This window comes from Haemaphysalis longicornis, unplaced genomic scaffold (genome assembly GCF_048455015.1).
Source record: "Haemaphysalis longicornis isolate Haplotype H1 unplaced genomic scaffold, Haemaphysalis longicornis Haplotype H1 scaffold_12, whole genome shotgun sequence".
Classification (NCBI taxonomy): Eukaryota; Metazoa; Arthropoda; class Arachnida; order Ixodida; family Ixodidae; genus Haemaphysalis; species Haemaphysalis longicornis.
Window position 1 is genome coordinate 79,757,549 of NW_027526225.1, and position 17,477 is coordinate 79,775,025.

Genomic DNA, 17,477 nt, shown 5'->3' on the forward strand with positions numbered 1-17,477 from the left:
GCTAGCGTCACTTCCGTGACGGATATGACATAAGTGAAATCTTCGTGAGTCCCGGACACTGCCGTGTTAACTCTTCCATCGGAACATGCCGCTTGCGTGAAGACCACGTTGAAGAGGAGCTAGATAGAAGTAGAGAGTGTGGCTGCGTTTACCTCGCTCGTAACAGAAAGCGTGTGCGTAGCGAGCTGCTGCGCTAGGCACGTACAGATGAAGTGATGACGGCGGGCAGGGGATGGCGGAGGTCCGGGCGGAGCAGCGTCAACCTGGCAAACACCTGCCGCAGGTTACTGCGAAATGGGAGACCACGGGTCATACGCACTTCTCAGGTGCAGGCAGTTAAGATCATCCACGCTGTGAGCAGGAACGGAAGCCAAAGAAAGAAAGAAAAAAAAACGAAGGAAGCTCACACTAACGCGTAAGACTTAAAGGTAGTGAAGCTGTACGCAACCTTCACGACCATCACCACCACCACATCATCATCATAATCAGAATCATCATTATCATCCTATCTACGCCCACTGCAGTGCAAAGGCCTCTCATCTCCATTTATCCCGGTCCTGTGCTAACTGCGACCAATTTATCCCCGCAAACTTCCTGATCTCACCTGCCCACCTAACTTTCTGCCGCCCCCTGCCACGCTTGCCTTCCCTAGGGATCCACTCCGTTTCCCTAATGACCAACGGTTATCTTTCCTGCGCATTACATGGCCCGCCCGCGCCTATTTCCTCTTCTTAATTTCTACTAATATGTCTTCAACACACGTTTGTTCCCTGACCCATTCCGCTTTATGTCCCTTCATGTTACACCTGTCATGTTCGGAACCTATCACCTCCCGCACTCCCTACCCTCGGAGCCGATAGTAAAGCAAAAGAAAAGAAAATGAAGCGAGGAGTACCGCGGCCCGTCAAACCCACATCGGCCTCGCAAAAAAATGGAAGAGACAAAAAAAAAGTAAATAGAACCCGACGGCGGAGACTCTTTTACGAACTGAACTCCTGAGCCATGCCGTCCCTCAGCGGTAGCATGACGATTAGCATGACGGTAGCATGACGGTAGCATGACATTGTACCGCCTTCAAGAAACATAAAATCTCTACTCCCATAATATTGACCTGTTTCATACACCCCTTCGGTCATACATGTGCGACCTTCTGACTGTCTCTCCCGGACTTGGTTCCGACCAGTTTTAATTCTATTTTCATTGCCCTATTTTCGTTTATGTTGCTCGCCTTTGTTACTGTTCTATATATCCATATCTGCCCGTTTGTATCGTCAAATTTTTATGAAACTGTGTTTTATCGTTTCGTGATTGTTCAAATTTTAGTTTGCCGAAATCATTGATTTTGTTAAATGACCTTTATTCTTCATTCTAGTTTTTTTCTTCGCTTGTATTTTGTTGTTCTTCTCACGCGTGGATGTATTTGTGTCGTCGTCTGTCTTTCTTAAGTGCGCCAGAACAAAGGCTATGGCTGTACCTGGGCACTATAATAAAGAGATTGATTGATTGATTAGTGGCCTGCTGTCTGAATCGGGGTGACGGCACGCGCTATCGCGCCTAGGTTAGGCGTTTAATTAAAGATCGCTTGTCGTTTCTGCAAGAAACGACAAGCGATCCTACACACATGTCACGTGACACATCCACGAGTACTGTCATCTCCTTGTTCAAGACAGAATATAGTCCAAACGATGGCCCAGGCGTTGGTCAAGACGAGTCGTTTACCCTGGTCCCATTCCACAAACTGAATGGGACACAGACGGTGGAAACGTGGTTGGAACCAGAAGAATGAACTACGATAGTGCGGCTAACGCGGACATGAAATTGATTTTTATCTCAGCGGACGTCGTGTGGACATGAACAAATACATCGAACGTAGTTGCTACATTGCTACATCTTACACAGCGGCGCTGGATGACCGCTGCAAAGTGAACTCTTCTGCATGTTCAGCAACTCCCTCCATTTCTCGCGTGGCCGGGAGGATGTTGGAAATATTACAGATGAAGAAAAGGTGGCTGTTAGCAGCTGCCCATACTATCACCGTAATTGTAATAGCAGTTCCATTCAAACATTAGAGAGAGCACGTTCCGCGACCCCCGTCCCTGTTTCTTCAACACCGCTGATCATCCAACTTCAACGGGTTTAATGGTAATGATTTTTTTTTAATTTTGTGCTGAGAGGGCAGCGAAACAAGTTTTCCGGAATGTTCCAAGTTTTCCTACGAAAGCGGCGCTCCGACTTGTCACGGCGGCGAAGGTAACGGTAGCGCGAGCGCTCGAAACGCGGAGGTGGCCCCAAATAAAATGCTCGCACGCCGAGTGATGGTGTTTACTAGTGTCACTAGATTGTTACAGACTATTGGCCCTCTTTTCTCCTATTGTCCCGTGCCGCCGCCGCCGTCAGCATTGGTCAGTTCGCATCACGTGACCTTTGTTTACGCAGCGACCGTTCATGGTCACGGCCATCTTGTTTGCATTTTCTGTCGGTGAACTGTGGTAGCAGTCTCAGCTTGTCTTCCCTGCTCCACTGCTGCGCGCTACTGGCGTCGTTGCGATTGATTGATTGTGGGGGTTTAACGCGCCGACGCAACGCGGGCGATGAGGCGCGCCGTAGTGGAGGGCTCCGGATTAATTTTGACCACCTGGGGATCTTTAACGTGCGCCGAAATCTCGTACACACGGGCGTTTTTGCTTTTCGCCTCCATCAGAAAAGCGGCCGCCGCGGCCGGGAATCGAACCCGCGACCTCGTGCTCAGCAGCGCAACGCCGTAGCCACTGAGCCACCGCGGCGGGTCTGGCGTCGTTGCGAACACGAAACAAAGATAACTCGAGTCGCAGCATTTCAGCTACAGAAGCGCGTCCGAAGATGCCGTGTTGCTACGTTCTTCGGCAGTGTTGTTTACAAATGACCTCTTCAATGTTAGCGGTGAGTCCGTAGAAGTGGCTACGTGGCAACACTGATAAACACCAAAATGGCCGCCGTCGCTCACTTGCGTGCCTCAGCGACGGTGCTCTGTTTCTTATCTAGTGACACTAGCGTCACTAAGTAAAGGCTTTTAGAGTATCGGCACTCTTTTTTCTCATTGTTATGTGCCGCCAGGAGTTTCATTGGTCGGTCGGCACCACGTGATATTTGTTTACATATGGGGGCAGCCATTTTGTTTCTGGGCGCCTCACCTCTCTCTCTCTCTCTCTGTGCTGCGCGGTCGCTAGAGCGGCCGGTCACACTCTGCCCGTCACAACCAGCGGCGGTTTCGTTGGAAGGGATGGCAACACTCAAGCCAGAAACAAAATGGCCCCCATACGTTCCGGGTGCACGAAGTGGCGGCACTCTTAAGCGTAGCTTATTCGGTGACGCTAAGTGACACTAGTGTTTACATACCAGGGTTGGACAATCTGCAACTTACTACTACTCCGGATATATACACTCGGCCTGCCGTCAGGATACGCACCTTGTGCCGCTAGCCACTCACTTCCTTTGTTGCATTTCAATGTGTCTTGACAGTGCATGGCACTATGCGGTAACACAAGTTTAGAGGGGTCATGAAGACAAAGTACAGCTTTGTTTAACAATAACAAAAAAAGGCTACCCCGACGTGGCTCACACAGCTCCATTGCAGCCACGAAAGATGCTATTTTAACTGAAAAAAATGCAGGAAACAAAAACTTTCAAATTTCGCGCTACAGTGACGTAATACGGGCACGAGTGTCGTAATGTGGGCCAGTACTGAAATCAAGGTTGCCAGCGTGTCAACTGCATGGTGGCATTGAAGTGATGCGACCACATGGAACCAGTGGTCCCAGCACACAATCGCCCGGTCATGTTTTTTTGGCGGTGGCTAATGTTGACGGCCGGCAATCGCACTAAGATTCTGTGACGTCATGGAGAATTGGCTGGAAAGTACGTGCGGCAGCCTCACACGTCTTTATTAATACCTCGATTATTTGGTGCGGAACACCTTAGGACCACACAATGTCCGTCCGCGTCCGTGCGTATAGCATTTACAATCACGAAAAATCACACAGGCACCGGCAGGATTCGAGCTTGTGTCTGGTAGACAAGACCGAGTTAGTGTCAGTCGTCTTACCCACTGGGCTACGACCGTGAGTTAGTATACGAGAGTCAGACGGCTTACTCCCTCGCCTGTAACGGTGCGCAGTACCTTAGGACCTCCCAATGTCCGTCCGCGTCCATCCGTGCATACACCACCGTCAAGCGAAAATCAAGCGAAATTTGATTTGAGCCATGAGTTGCAGTTTCATTTAGGGGATAATCGAGGTGCAACTCACGGCTCAAATCGAATCGCGGTCGGGGTGCAAATCGGATGTCGCTCGGGGCGCAACTTGGATGTCATTTCGAGTACCCGTACTTCGCACCGTCACCATCATCCACGGAGTGGAGATGCTGCCATTTTTTGTTTGAAGTTTTCTATTAAAGTGGAACCATTGATATCGGAACAAAGCAGTGTTTTTAATGATGAAAATTTGTATTTTGTCTTTATGGCCGCTTTGAGACGCAACCTTCGTTTAATGTTTTGCCCCATTTTAACTATACGATGCTCTTTGATGGTGACAGGTGTGCAACACGATGGCCAAATTCGTCGGCGAGCAGGTCGGAGTGGCCGCGGTGGACCTGGACTTCGACAACAGGTCCAGCACGTGTCCCGGTTGGGAGAGTGGACCGTTCGAACGGGTCAATCTGATCAAGAACCTCAACACGTTTTTTCAAAAAGAGTTCTGGGACTCCACCGACGTGTATTTCTGCTTCCAGGTCAACTCCACCCTGGGCACCACCTAGCGTGACGGTGGTGAAGAGACCACTGGCACTTGACGTTCAAACACGCGTTTGGTGCCAAATGACTCCGACAGGCGATGGGGGCTGATGTTCTCGATCATTGATGTCCGTAGTCCCCACTGGCTGTCTTTCTATTACTTCGTGCATTATTTTTTCTAGATTTCTTTCCAATAAAAGAAAAAAAAAGAACGCTAAGCACCCGTTGGAACTTTGGCTCAATTCTTCCTTCTGAATTTTCCCATGTTTCGCAGTGTTTGGAGTGGAGGATGGGGTTGTTGCTGTGTTCGTGATGTGCGGCGTAGTGGGTTGCAAGCGGCTCGAACAACCGCAGATATACCCACAAAGCAAGCAATTGCTGATGCTCAATAACGTAGTCAGTGCAGTGGGTAGTTTCAATAAATCAATAAATCAATAAATCAATCAATCAATCAATCAATCAATCAATCAATCAATCAATCAATCAATCAATCAATCAATCAATCAATCAATCAATCAATCAATCAATCAATCAATCAATCAATCAATCAATCACAGGCATGAGCCAGCCTGGCGTTAAGCCTAACAGCGTTATGCTGCCATTTCTAACGCTGTCAACCGAAGGCCGCAGGTTGGCGTACAACGAGTTTTACATCTTCAGTTTCAATTATAAGTTTTATGGCTTGAGTTAGTTTTCGGTATTTTAAATGATATCTTTCTGGACAAGTTATGTGCCGTTACGTCACATTAGGGAGAGCGGAGGAATGCCAGAGCGACATTTTTATTGTGGACGTCCCTATAGTTTAGTGCTTATATAATTGTCGGACGCACTCTATAGACACATCCTAAGTAATAACCTCTGACTGTCGATGCTGGAGGCAGTCCCGAACCAACAACAGTGTGTCCCAGATGCATTGCAGCATTCGCTGCTTGAACTCCTTCGTGCGACAAGTCCACACACTATCCCCTCCGTGGTAGGTCTTATAATGATAATCGAAGCGTCATACCGGTTATAACATTAGTCGCACGCCGACCACCAAAATTAGTGGTTCGCCTTTTCAATTTCGATTGCAATTCACTAAATAGTATAAAACATATCATTAAAGTGAAAAAAGCTTGTTAATAGAGAGTTTTAGCAGCCCGTCTGTTCCGTCGTTTACGTAACTGCCGTGTTGAGCGGTACCCGTCTGGGAACTTGTGCATTCGTCGCGGTAGGGTGGATTAGTTCCGCGGGCCGGCCCTCGCTATGCCTCGCCGCCGGGGCCGGGTGCGCCTCGTCGCTCTTCCTCCTCGCCCTTCCGTGCACGAAGGCGCAGTCGGGTCTCTGTCAACACGGTAACTACGTAAACGACGAAACAGACGGACTGCTAAAACTAATATCAACGCGCGATATACCTATCCCATGTGTATTACCACGCAAAAGCCACCAAGATTGCTAAGGTAGGCGAGTGTAAGATAGCAAAAACCATGCTTTGTTCGTTGTGGCCCATGTTGTTATTCTTGCCATCTTAAATGTAGAGGAAGGCCTGTGGCCAGCGGGCAAAGAGGGGTGGGGAGAGTGGAAGGGGGGTGCAGTCCATATGAAGGGCGTCTTGGAGAGGCATCATTTATAAACTGTGTAGACCAGTGCTAAATTGCCCGTACTGTAACCATGTGACTGCGCCATATCTCGTTACGTCGGGCTGCGCGAGATGGCGCTACTTGTCCGCGCTAAGCACACGTCTTGTTGAAGTTGAAGTTGATGTTTATTCGCATCAAGTAAATACATGATGCTGGAGGTCCGCAGAAAAAGCCGACTAGATGCCAGCTTGACGGAGCCGCAGACCTCCCCTCCCCCTTTCCCCCAGTGACCGCTTGAACAGCATTGGGAAACGTTGTCCGAAAATCAAACAATACTGTTCGTTACAGCAATCGGGTTTGTAGGAAATCATTAAAATATAGCGACACAGGAACATCATTCAAATACAGCATAAATGCCATTAAATACAGTAAAAAATCACTAAAATACAATGACACGGGGAAAACAACCACAGAAAGTGTGGGCTCGAAGATTGTATTAAAAAGAGCATTAAACACAACGGAAAGACATATATTTGCCGCTTTCGTCAGTGGCAACCTAAGAACAGAAAATGCGAGGAACCTCTACACGGAGGAAAAAAAAAAAACAAGCACACGTCAAAATACACCACCAAACAACATTCTCAGGGAAAGATGAAGAAATTGCGCAGATTCCTAAAGGTGATACCTTCTAATGCTATGTTTCTAGAAAGAAATGTGTTGAGCATTCTTGGTAGTCGGTTTTCGAGCATTTGTTGTCCGTAAGGTGTCCTGTATGTCAAAACGCTCCAATGTTCTGTGTGTCGCGTATTGTACACAATATCGTTTGGTTTTAGTTTTGCCAGGTGTTTAAGGAAAGATCTGCCCATTTGTACTTGTTGTTTATAAACCTTACACAGACGGTAGTCGAATATTGTGGTTACCGGCAATACATTGTATTTTTCGAATAAAGTTTGTGTATGGTGACGGAAAGAAATGTTTTCGTGCATTCTAATGACCTTTTTCTGTAGCCGATGAATTTTTGTCAAGTTTACCTGAGTAGTTGTTCCCCACACCAAATGGCAATAGTTTAACCTTGAAGAAAACAATGTGTTATATATGAGCAATATAATTTTAGGCGGTAGAATATGTTTATGGCGGTATAGAAGGCCGACTATTTGAGACAATTTTTTAGCGAGTAATGGTACATGCTCATCCCAGGATGAAATATGACTCCCAGTGTTTTTACTGACGGTACTATCTCCACTTAGGCAGAGTTTAGAGAAATAACATTGTCAATTATTACCGGCTTATTTCTGGCGCGGAACAATATTGCTTTCGTCTTTGGACCGCTAATCTTTCAACTATTTTGCTCTGTCTATGATTCTAGTTTCCGCAAAGTTGAGTTTGCATTTACTATTAATTCGTGCGCCGATTTACAATGGAAGAATATACTCGTGTCATCGGCATAGATGATAAACTTAGCGCATGATGATATGCCAATAATATCGTTTACGTAGATATTAAAAAGAAAGGGTCCCAGAATGCTGCCTGCGGCACCCCACTTTTTACTCGGCAAGGTTCTGACGAAAAGCCATCCAAGGCTACGATTTGATTACGATCTTTGAGGTAAGATTTAATTAAGGAGGCTGCCACACCACGTATACCGTAGCGCTATAGCTTCCGTATTAGCAAATTGTTGTTGATATGGTCGAATGGTTTTGTTAAATCAATAAATAGACCGAGTAACACGTTTCCCCGGTCTAATTGAGACAAGATATATTCTTTTTGATCTATAAGCGCAAGCTCTGTTCCAAGGCCCTGACGAAACCCATATTGACAATCGACTTTTATGGTATGTTTTTGGTCGAATCTAGTCAAGCGTTTTAGAAAAAGTTTTTCAAGTGATTTTGAGAGTACTGGAAGTAATTTCCAGTACTGGTCGGCAATTTCCCATATCATTTTTGTCTCCCATTTTATGAAGCACTGTCACCCGAGCGGTCTGCATTTTTGAAGGAAAAACACCTTGGCGAATAGACAAATTAAATATGTGAGCAATGTATGGTGTCAAAAAAGAGATAACGTATTTTAAGGGTTTTACTTGTATGTCATCGATATCAAGCGCGCTGCTATTGTTGAACCCTAACACTGCATCACTGACTTCCCGGTAGCTTACAGGATCAAGAAATATGGAGTTATCTATGTACCGAAAGTTTTCAAGGTCGTTTTGTACATTCCCACTTTGTACAACGTCAATAAAATAACGGTTGAAGGCATCGGCAAGCGGCTTTCCTGAAAGTTCGATGCTGTTTTGCTTAATGGTGTGAGTAGTGTCTTGGGTAATATTCCGTTTTAATAGAGAATTTAATTTTTTCCATATTTTTGCCGTATTTCCAAGCGCTGGTGTGAACATGTTACTGTAATAGTCACGTCGAGCTTTTTTTAAGTCCTTATCTAAATGGTTCCGGAAAACTTTGAATTGCTTTAACAAAACTGGATTTCTTGTTCTAATAAATTCGTTGTACAAGACATTTTTCTTTCGTATTCTCGCGCCAAGCTCAGAATTAATCCAGGGCTTTCGAACCTTTCGTTTCTGTTTCGGGAGCACAAAAGGAAAACATGCGGAGTAAATAGGCTTGAGGATTTTCATGAATTCGTCGTACGCCCTGTTTGCATCACTTTTTTTAAGTACACTCTCCCAAACTGCACTCAAAATTTTTTCGCTGAATAGAGAAAGATTTTTTTCATTTATGCATTGAAATGGGTGTGTTCGTTGATGTTTTTTGAGTGGCATATTTTTTAACGAGCACACAAATATCGGCAAGTGATCACTTATTTCCGCTGCAATTACCCCACTTCTTAATTTGTCGGAACTTATGTTCGTTATGAAAAGATCGGTCAATGACGATGAAGTTGGCGTTATTCTAGTAGGAAGGTTGATCACATTTGAAAGACCACTAGAGGTTAACAGCACATCTAATTTGATTTGTGTGAAATTGTGCCCGATCAAATTTATATTCAAATCGCCACCTAAGATGACGTCAAACCTATTTCTACCTACAAAATCCAGGAATAACTCGAGAAAATCAAGAAAAGGTGGTATCATCCCGCTCGGGGGCCGATAGCAGACAGCAAGTACAATACCATCTACTTCAACACAGAGGAATTCACAGTCGTTTTTGACTACACAAAATTATTCGATCAATTCGCAATTGAAACCCTGTTTTACTGAAATACAAACACCGCTACCACGACTGCATGTGCGATTCATATAGAATGTCTTGTAAGACGGAAGACGGAAAACATTTTATTCATCGGCAGACCACGTTTCGCTTAACATTGTGACATCAAAGTCATGCCCTACTTGCCGGAACAAAGAAGTTAGGTTAGACTCCTTACTTGTAATAGATTGCATATTCAGATGAAAACATTTGAAGGATTTCAAATATGTCCTCCCTAAAGCAGTTTCAAAGTCATGGGGCAAAATATACGATTCATTTTGCTTAGCTAAGTCATGACACCAGCTTGCTGAAGTCACCAACACACGTGACAACTGCAACTTTGTCTTGGTCAGCCTTCCTTACAAGCACTCGTCCGTTGTTGTGCCACTCATACTTAAAATGTGCCTCTTTCGTCCAGTTTTTGGCCTCGAAAAGCAGAGCACGGGTTCTTCGTGTCAAGTTTTCTAGTATGAATGGGCTGTAATCGGAGCGTACAAGCTTCTTTCAGTTTTGCCACCAGTTCTCTCGATCTGCAAGCTTGGCAAAACAGCAGATTATGGCCGGGATGTTATCTCGCCTCTCTGGTAGGCGGTGAATTGTGACTACATCATCCTTCGAAAGGGGTGGAACCTCGATTTTCTCCGATAGCGCATTTATTTTAGCCAGCAAGTCCTCATTTTTTGTCACCTCCAATCCATGAAATTCTAGGTTCGGTTGTCGGCTCCTCCACTCTAGATTGTCAACTGCAGATTCAAGTTTAGCGATTTCTTTATCTCGAGTTTCAAGTTTGTTTAGCCTGCGATGCATGTCTTTGACGGCCCGTTCATTTTGCTCTGTACGGGCCAGGAGTTCGTCATACTGCTCACTCATGAACTGCAGCGAATCCTCAATGTTTTCGACCGTTGATTTCACTTCGAGTACCTGATCTAGCTTTTCATTAATGGTTTTGAGCCATATTCTTATATCTTGCATGTCAGAATCGCTGCTCAACTGTTCAACTGGTTGTGAGCGCATTTTTGCACCTCTGCACGTCGCACAGCGCCAAGCTTTGCAGTAGACTTCGCCCTTTGCTTTGACTGTCTTTGCTGAAATACCAGCACACTTGCCAATGTGGTATCTGCAGTCGCATTCACTAACATGCAATAGACACATCAGACTCAGTGAATGCTTCTTGGCATTTCTGACCCACCGCGTTAGAAGACATAGTCACACTTTGGCAGCAAGAGCAGCAGTGAAACAAATTTGAATAAAGTTGTAAGGTCAAGATAAACACCAACCTGCAAAGATTACGCAGCGAGGCTCAGAAACATTGTCGGTGCTCCTGCTGCCGCTGCTGCCAATGTGACGGCCGGAGTACGCAGCTTGCTTCTTAGAGCACGCAGACTCGAAAACAGCGCCCGCTGATGTAGCGGCGATGTCCCGGTCCGGATTGGGCCCGGTTCGGCGATACCCTGGCCGTAGTGGTTTCCTGCGGCGACGGCACGTCACGGCACAGTGGCGTTTCTTTAATCTGCAAAGATTACGCAGCGAGGCTCAGAAACATTGTCGGTGCTCCTGCTGCCGCTGCTGCCAATGTGTTTGGTGTTCCGCCACCGAACGTAAAGTAATGCCTTGACTTCAATGTGAGTGCGATTAATAGCATACCTACCAGTTGACCCTGCCGCCGAGAATCGGGTTGAAACGGGGCAGACGACGCATGCAGTGTTTTTGCTTTCTCCCAGGTGCTGGCGCAGTGGCACAGGCCGCGCCATGTCTGTGCCGAAGCGGCGTAAACATGGCCGTTCCCAATGTTGTCAAACGAAGAAATTCACCGCCAACCTTTTCAGTGAATACCATGTATAGGTCACTTTTCGTGCCACAAATTATAATGTTGCAGACGGTGTCGTGCGAGAATGATGGGGGGTAAATGTGAGTTGTAGTGTCGTGGAAAAGAGAAGTGAAGGCACGATAGCGAGAAAATTTGGGGAGTGCCAGATGAGGTGGCTGGGATGGGCTGTAATTTGGGGGAGCCCAGTCTAAAACCACAACAGGAATACCGCAAAAACCTAACAAGAATTCCTGTCGTGCTACAAAAAAACTTTGTTGTGACAACAGAAGTTCTGTTGTTAGGACAAAACCATCTGTTGTTACGACACACGTTTCTGTCGTAACGACAAAGTGAATTTTCTCGACGACAAATATTTCCTATAATCACAACAGAACGGCCATTTACGTTACTCTTCACAAATGGGCAATAACATTCAAACATTGTGCAACTGCTAATTGAACACCAAGATCACGACAAGACCGGAATTCCGCACGACGAAATATCAAATTAGGACAGGAATGCGACACATGACAGAACATCAGGATCACGACACGACGAGATTACGACAGGACGACAGTACGACACGCGAAAATGCCACAAACTACTAAACGTTTCCTTGTCTTTTCAACCGGGAGGAGGCAGTAGGCCTGCACATATAAGCTGATAAGCGAGAGAGGGAGAGAGAGAGAATAAATGATAAAACTAGTCTTCACTCGGCGCGTATACGAAAGTTCATCGTGCCCGGGCCATGGGTTGGTTAATGTAGCGGGGTAAAAAGGCAAACAGTTAACGTCAGAGTTTGGGTTATGGCCTCAGCTCCCAAGGACTTTCACCGTTGCGCCTAAGATCTCGCTCTCGCTTCGCTTTAGGGCTGCGGTTGGGCAGGTGTACAGCTCTGACAGCGAGCCGGAGCAACTAAATGCTGCGCGAGCCTGGGGTGTATTTCCCATGATGCAGCACGTCAGAAGAGCCCTACTTTTGGAGCATGCGGTGTTAGAAGAGGCTGGCTTGCGAAAGCTGGCCGCTTTCCGTCATGTTCTCTCAAGTAGTTTTTTTAAACACGAAAGTGTTTAATTTCGGGATACACAAACATTTGAGTGACGTCATATCCATCACGGAAGTGACGCCAGTACAACAGAGCAAGCGGCCAGTACAACAGAGCAAGGGTGCACCCCCCTGCACACAGGGTCTTCTTGCGGGGAAGCAACCTTGAGAACCAAAAAGTACGTTATATTTAGGGTTGTTGGTTTTCGGGTTTTATATTTTGACTCGAAAGTGTTTTATGACAGGATACACCAAGATTGCACTGACGTCATAGCTGTCACGGAAATGAGGCCAATACACCTTTGCCCAAGTTACCCGCCAGCCAGACGCCGCTCGCCAAGCACACCCACTAGGCAGCCCCCGACCTGCAAATCATGCTCAGCTGCAGATTTCGCTGCTCATTTCGCTTTCGTGTTTTACCGATTCGTATGACAGAGGTATAAACCACATTTTCTTCTCCATGGCACCTTCTCAATTGGACTGATATTGCCGCGAACCAGGTATGGGTTTGTTTATTTATTGTTTGTTTTTACTGCCGGGCCACGCCCGGCTGTGTTATCTGCGTTCCAAGCGAAGCGCGTCTTCCATTCTTTACTTTTATGCCGCAAGGGCTATCACATTCAGATAAGCAGACTGTTTCGCCCTAGCGTCACGAGGCCAGAATAATCTTCTGTGATCTACAATGTTCTGGATGTGAATCGACGGTTCCAGAAACACTTCCGCCGAAAGATAAAAGCCTGCAGAGCAGACGCGGCGGCATTCGATCTCCGACGCTCGCTTGAGTACGTCACTTTGCTGACTACTGCTTCACCACTCGTGTATTATTTGAGTTAGGGGAGCACAAGTTCGCTCCAATAAACTTGTTTTTCTTGAAGACAACTGCGTCGTATTTGGCAACGTGACAATATCTCTGTCGAACGTATAACTTTAAGTGCATTAGCAAGACTGCTTGAGGCCATTGACATCTGAGCCTGCGTTGGTCAAGGCTGATATACGGACCTTTTAATTGCCGCGTAGCCTATCTAGTTGCGCAGCCGTCTTTTTTTGAACATCGTGGGATCGTTGAATGCATGCAGAAGAGGCGTAGTTCATCCGATTTTAAAATCTAATTACTAATTGCCCGCTGTAATCGTTGTGATGGAACTATATTCGCGGTCAAAAGTGGTACTGCTAGCTGTCATATGCGTGTGGTAAAAACCAAATGAAAGACCGTTTTTGTGAGCGATAGTCGCCGCCTCTGCGTCGGCTCCCCGAAGCTGTACACTTCGGGAACCCCACCAAGAGAAGCGGCCGCAAGTGCGAACCCCGCTGTCATGCGTTCCCGTGAAGCAGCAGTCCGTCCGTTTTTTTCTATCTTGTGACCATTGCTCGGCTCAGTACAAACGAAAAATCTGTCTACGTGCTACGTACTGGTATTTAGTATATATGCACGTCCACCCGTAGACACAGCCGCGACGCTATTTGACCATCCTTGTTCAACCTTAACTAATACAAATCAATTATTAATTTTGGTAATTGATAAGGCTTGCTTACCCAGAGAGAGAGAGAGAGAACTCTTTAATGTGGGCTGGAGAGGCCAGCTCTGCTAGCGGCAGTGCTTGCTACGCCAGATGGGACGATTACAATGCAGTGAAGTGAATGTGAGAGATTGTGAAGGCAACAATGAGAGAGGAAACAGAAGTACATAAAAAAGGCACGCAATTTAATGCAAGGAAAAAAGTCAAAATAAAGTTAAGTAAAAAATGGCTGCGGCTTAGCCCAGCTAACCTTGGATATGCAAAGCAAAACCTTGGCTAGTCTGGTTGAGTCTTGGTTTCGATTTGTTAACCTTTGAGTTAGCTGTATTGCCGACCACGTCTCAACACCGTTCGGTTCGTGCAACGCTCGCAGAAGGTGGCCGGGCAAATGCACCGTTCCTCTTCGCCGGGCGCAAGACGAGTCACGTAGGCCGAAACGACCCAGCGCCCATGCATGGGAGGCTGCCGGGGTGGTCGGCTGCCTCGGCCGCAGCGGCGGTGGCGACCGCTGTCGGCGCCCGCAGCAGCGCCGACAGCGGTCTCGGCGAATCACGTGATGCGCTTCGAGGGGTGTGACGCCGGGGGTGTCTCCGGTCAAAAGGTCACCTTGCGCATCCGCCGCAAAATCGCTGGACGAAAGGAGTAAAGCTTTGCTTTAAAAGTAGAGCAAATGGTGCCCAGGAAGCGCAGAGCGTTTAACAACGAAAAAAAGAAAAATTCTACATGATGAAGCAAACGCGTACAGATGTAGCCCCGAATTACAAAGTTTTGTCTAGTCCAGAATACCGGAAAAAATTAGCAGTGGCTTAGCTCGGCTATGCCAGGATATACGTAGCGTGAGCTGAGGTTCAGCTGGTTATTCTTAGGTTTCCTGGTTGTCTAGGATTAGCTGAGTATCATGCTTACTGCTGCTTAAAATATTTCCAATCCAATCCAATCCGATCCAATCTAATCCAATCCAATCCAATCCAATCCAACCCAGTCGCGGTGGCGGCGGCTCTGGTGCACCAGCTGTGCGCCGTGAGACGTCACTGCTCCTCGCGCTTGCGCAGCACGGCTCTCAAGGAGCCACGCGAAGCTGCTCAACGCTACAAAAACGCAGATGAATTTTTTTCCCTAAAGATGAGTCATTGTTGTTCGACCAGCGCCCAAGAAAGTCACAGAACTGAAGCCTTGCTCCACGTGTAACACGACACAGGCAGCTAGCCGCTGTTGCTCGCGCAGAGCCACCCCTTGCATCACGCTTGGAAGTGTTCTCGGGCTCGTTGATCGCCACAGTACCTCGGAACTTACAATTTCCCGAAGTCTGCACCTCAACGGTACGGTAGCACGTGTTCAGCAAGTGTACGGGCCGCCTGAACAGCGCTCGTGCACACAGCGATCAGTCGGCACCACCAGACGATTCATTAGGCAGAGTCTTTCGATGCTTAAAGCATCGAAGGACTCTGGCACCTCGACGCAGCATCAGTAGGGCAAACATAATCAAGTAAACTAGACTGTTTTGGCACACGACAAGCGTCTTGCGTGCCTCTTTCGGCACTCGCTGCTCCTTGCGCCTTCATTGTAAGCCGTTTTGCGCCCTTTGGTAAACTTTCATGGCGCAGAGAGTACGAAACGCACGCCTCTTGTCCCTCCAACCTTTCTTAGTGGTACCGGTGGCGTCCCCCCCCAAAATTAATGCATTTCTCCATAGACCGGTTGGTCGACCGGAAAGGTCTGGCAAGATCTCTGCACACACGGCGCGTGCGTGAAACCGGGCTTCCATTGCGTCAAAACGGCTACTTGAAAATAGCGAAAAAGGAACGCTTCTAGGTAAGACAATACACGCATCGATCATGGATAAGGGGTACACTCTCATAAACCACGTATGGGTATGCATTTAGTCCGTTCGTATAGATGCTGTTACTTGGTGCGCAAACAATCCTGGCATGGGTTCGTCCTTTGTTCGTGGGTCTTGGAAGGTTTGACGATCGACTGGACGCAATTTTAGCGAAGGCTGGGGCGGTATTCTCGTAACTGTACCTTTTGAAAACGTCCCTTTTGCGCCCCTTCCTCGTGACGTACTTCCGGTTAAGCAGTAAGCGTTGGCAATAGGTTTGCCGCGCTTGCGTGACGTCACTTCCGGTTGTTTGCTTTTAGCCAATCAGGGCTCGCCAAAAGGGACACTTTTGAAAGGGACGCAAGAGGGACAAAACTCGGGAATACCGCCCCTGGACGCACTTTCGACGCAATTTTGATGTGAGAAAGCTTTTAGCGCATGTCTCATCGTTCTTTAGGAAGGGGTGGCAATGTTTTCTGTAGCGTGAGCTATACTAGATGAGGTTGAGCAGTTTCGCGTGGCTCCTGGAGAGCCGTGCTGCGCATGCACGGCACGTGGCGGCCCGGTCCACTTGATGATCATGCGAGGGGAGGCCGGGTGTGGAACCGATGGCTCGTGCGTCACAGCAACAATGGTGTGCACCTGTGGAAACAGCTTAGAGAGAGAGAGAGAGAGAGAGAGAGAGAGAGAGAGAGAGAGAGAGAGAGAGAGAGAGAGAGAGAGAGAGAATAAACTTTAGTTGAATCCAGAAAATGCGTCAGAGAGGCGTCCTTATTCCAGGATGCCTTGAGCTCGGGCCGCGTCGACAGCTTAGCTCTGGTGCGATTGCTGACGCTGCGCCGGAGCCTCTTGATAAATACACATGTGTCACACAATGCGTATACCGTGTGTGTGTCATTGAAGCAGCACTAAGCATGATAATCAAGCTAGTCCTAGACAACCAGGAAAGCTAAGAATAACCAGCTGAACTTTAATCCACGCTACGTCTATCCTGGCATAGCCGAGCTAAACCACGGGTAATTTTTTAATGACATAATTGGTATCGTAAAGTAGTAAAGAACACGGCAAGGTTTTTTTTTACTGGGTGAAGGCTATTGGAGTGAATTGTGCCTCGCATTAAGCTAGAAGAAAAGGACGAGCATTAAACGAGCAACCAACATTGTGATGCGCAGTGTTAAGCGTGGGCCAACAGACTGCTGTGGTATCCGTTCTGCATGCATTTATATCTAAACATTCGCCTTCCCCGCACCATCCAACTAGATAGAGAACATTATCGATCAAACGAGAGCAGTGTAGGCTAGTGACGACAAGGTGGTGCCCTTTCCTTATCACAAAAGATTGCCTGGAGCGTCAGATGAGAGGAGGGAACGGGAGCTCCGCTTGAAACACAGGGTATAAGATAACCTTGCACGGACGCGCGATCGTTCCAAAACACTAAGAAAACGAATCGCAGGACATAGTTTGTGGTAATGCATGTTTCTTCGTATCACAGATCGGCCGCTGTGAACTGAGCAAAAGGGGGTGAAGAGAACGGACGCTTCCCCGGTGCTGATTGAATTACGGTGCAAGAAAGGAGAGAGGATAAAGAGGAAAGCCCCTATTTACACCCTTTTTGTCTATAACTATCACCCTTATACCCAACAAAACACAAAAGCACCCTTTGAAAGAGTGTACTCCACAATAAAGCGCCTTTTAAATAGATGCATTCTTGCATTCTTGCTAGGGTGTGAGGTTGTTATAAACGCAAAGCATCCTAAAGGGTGTTTTTC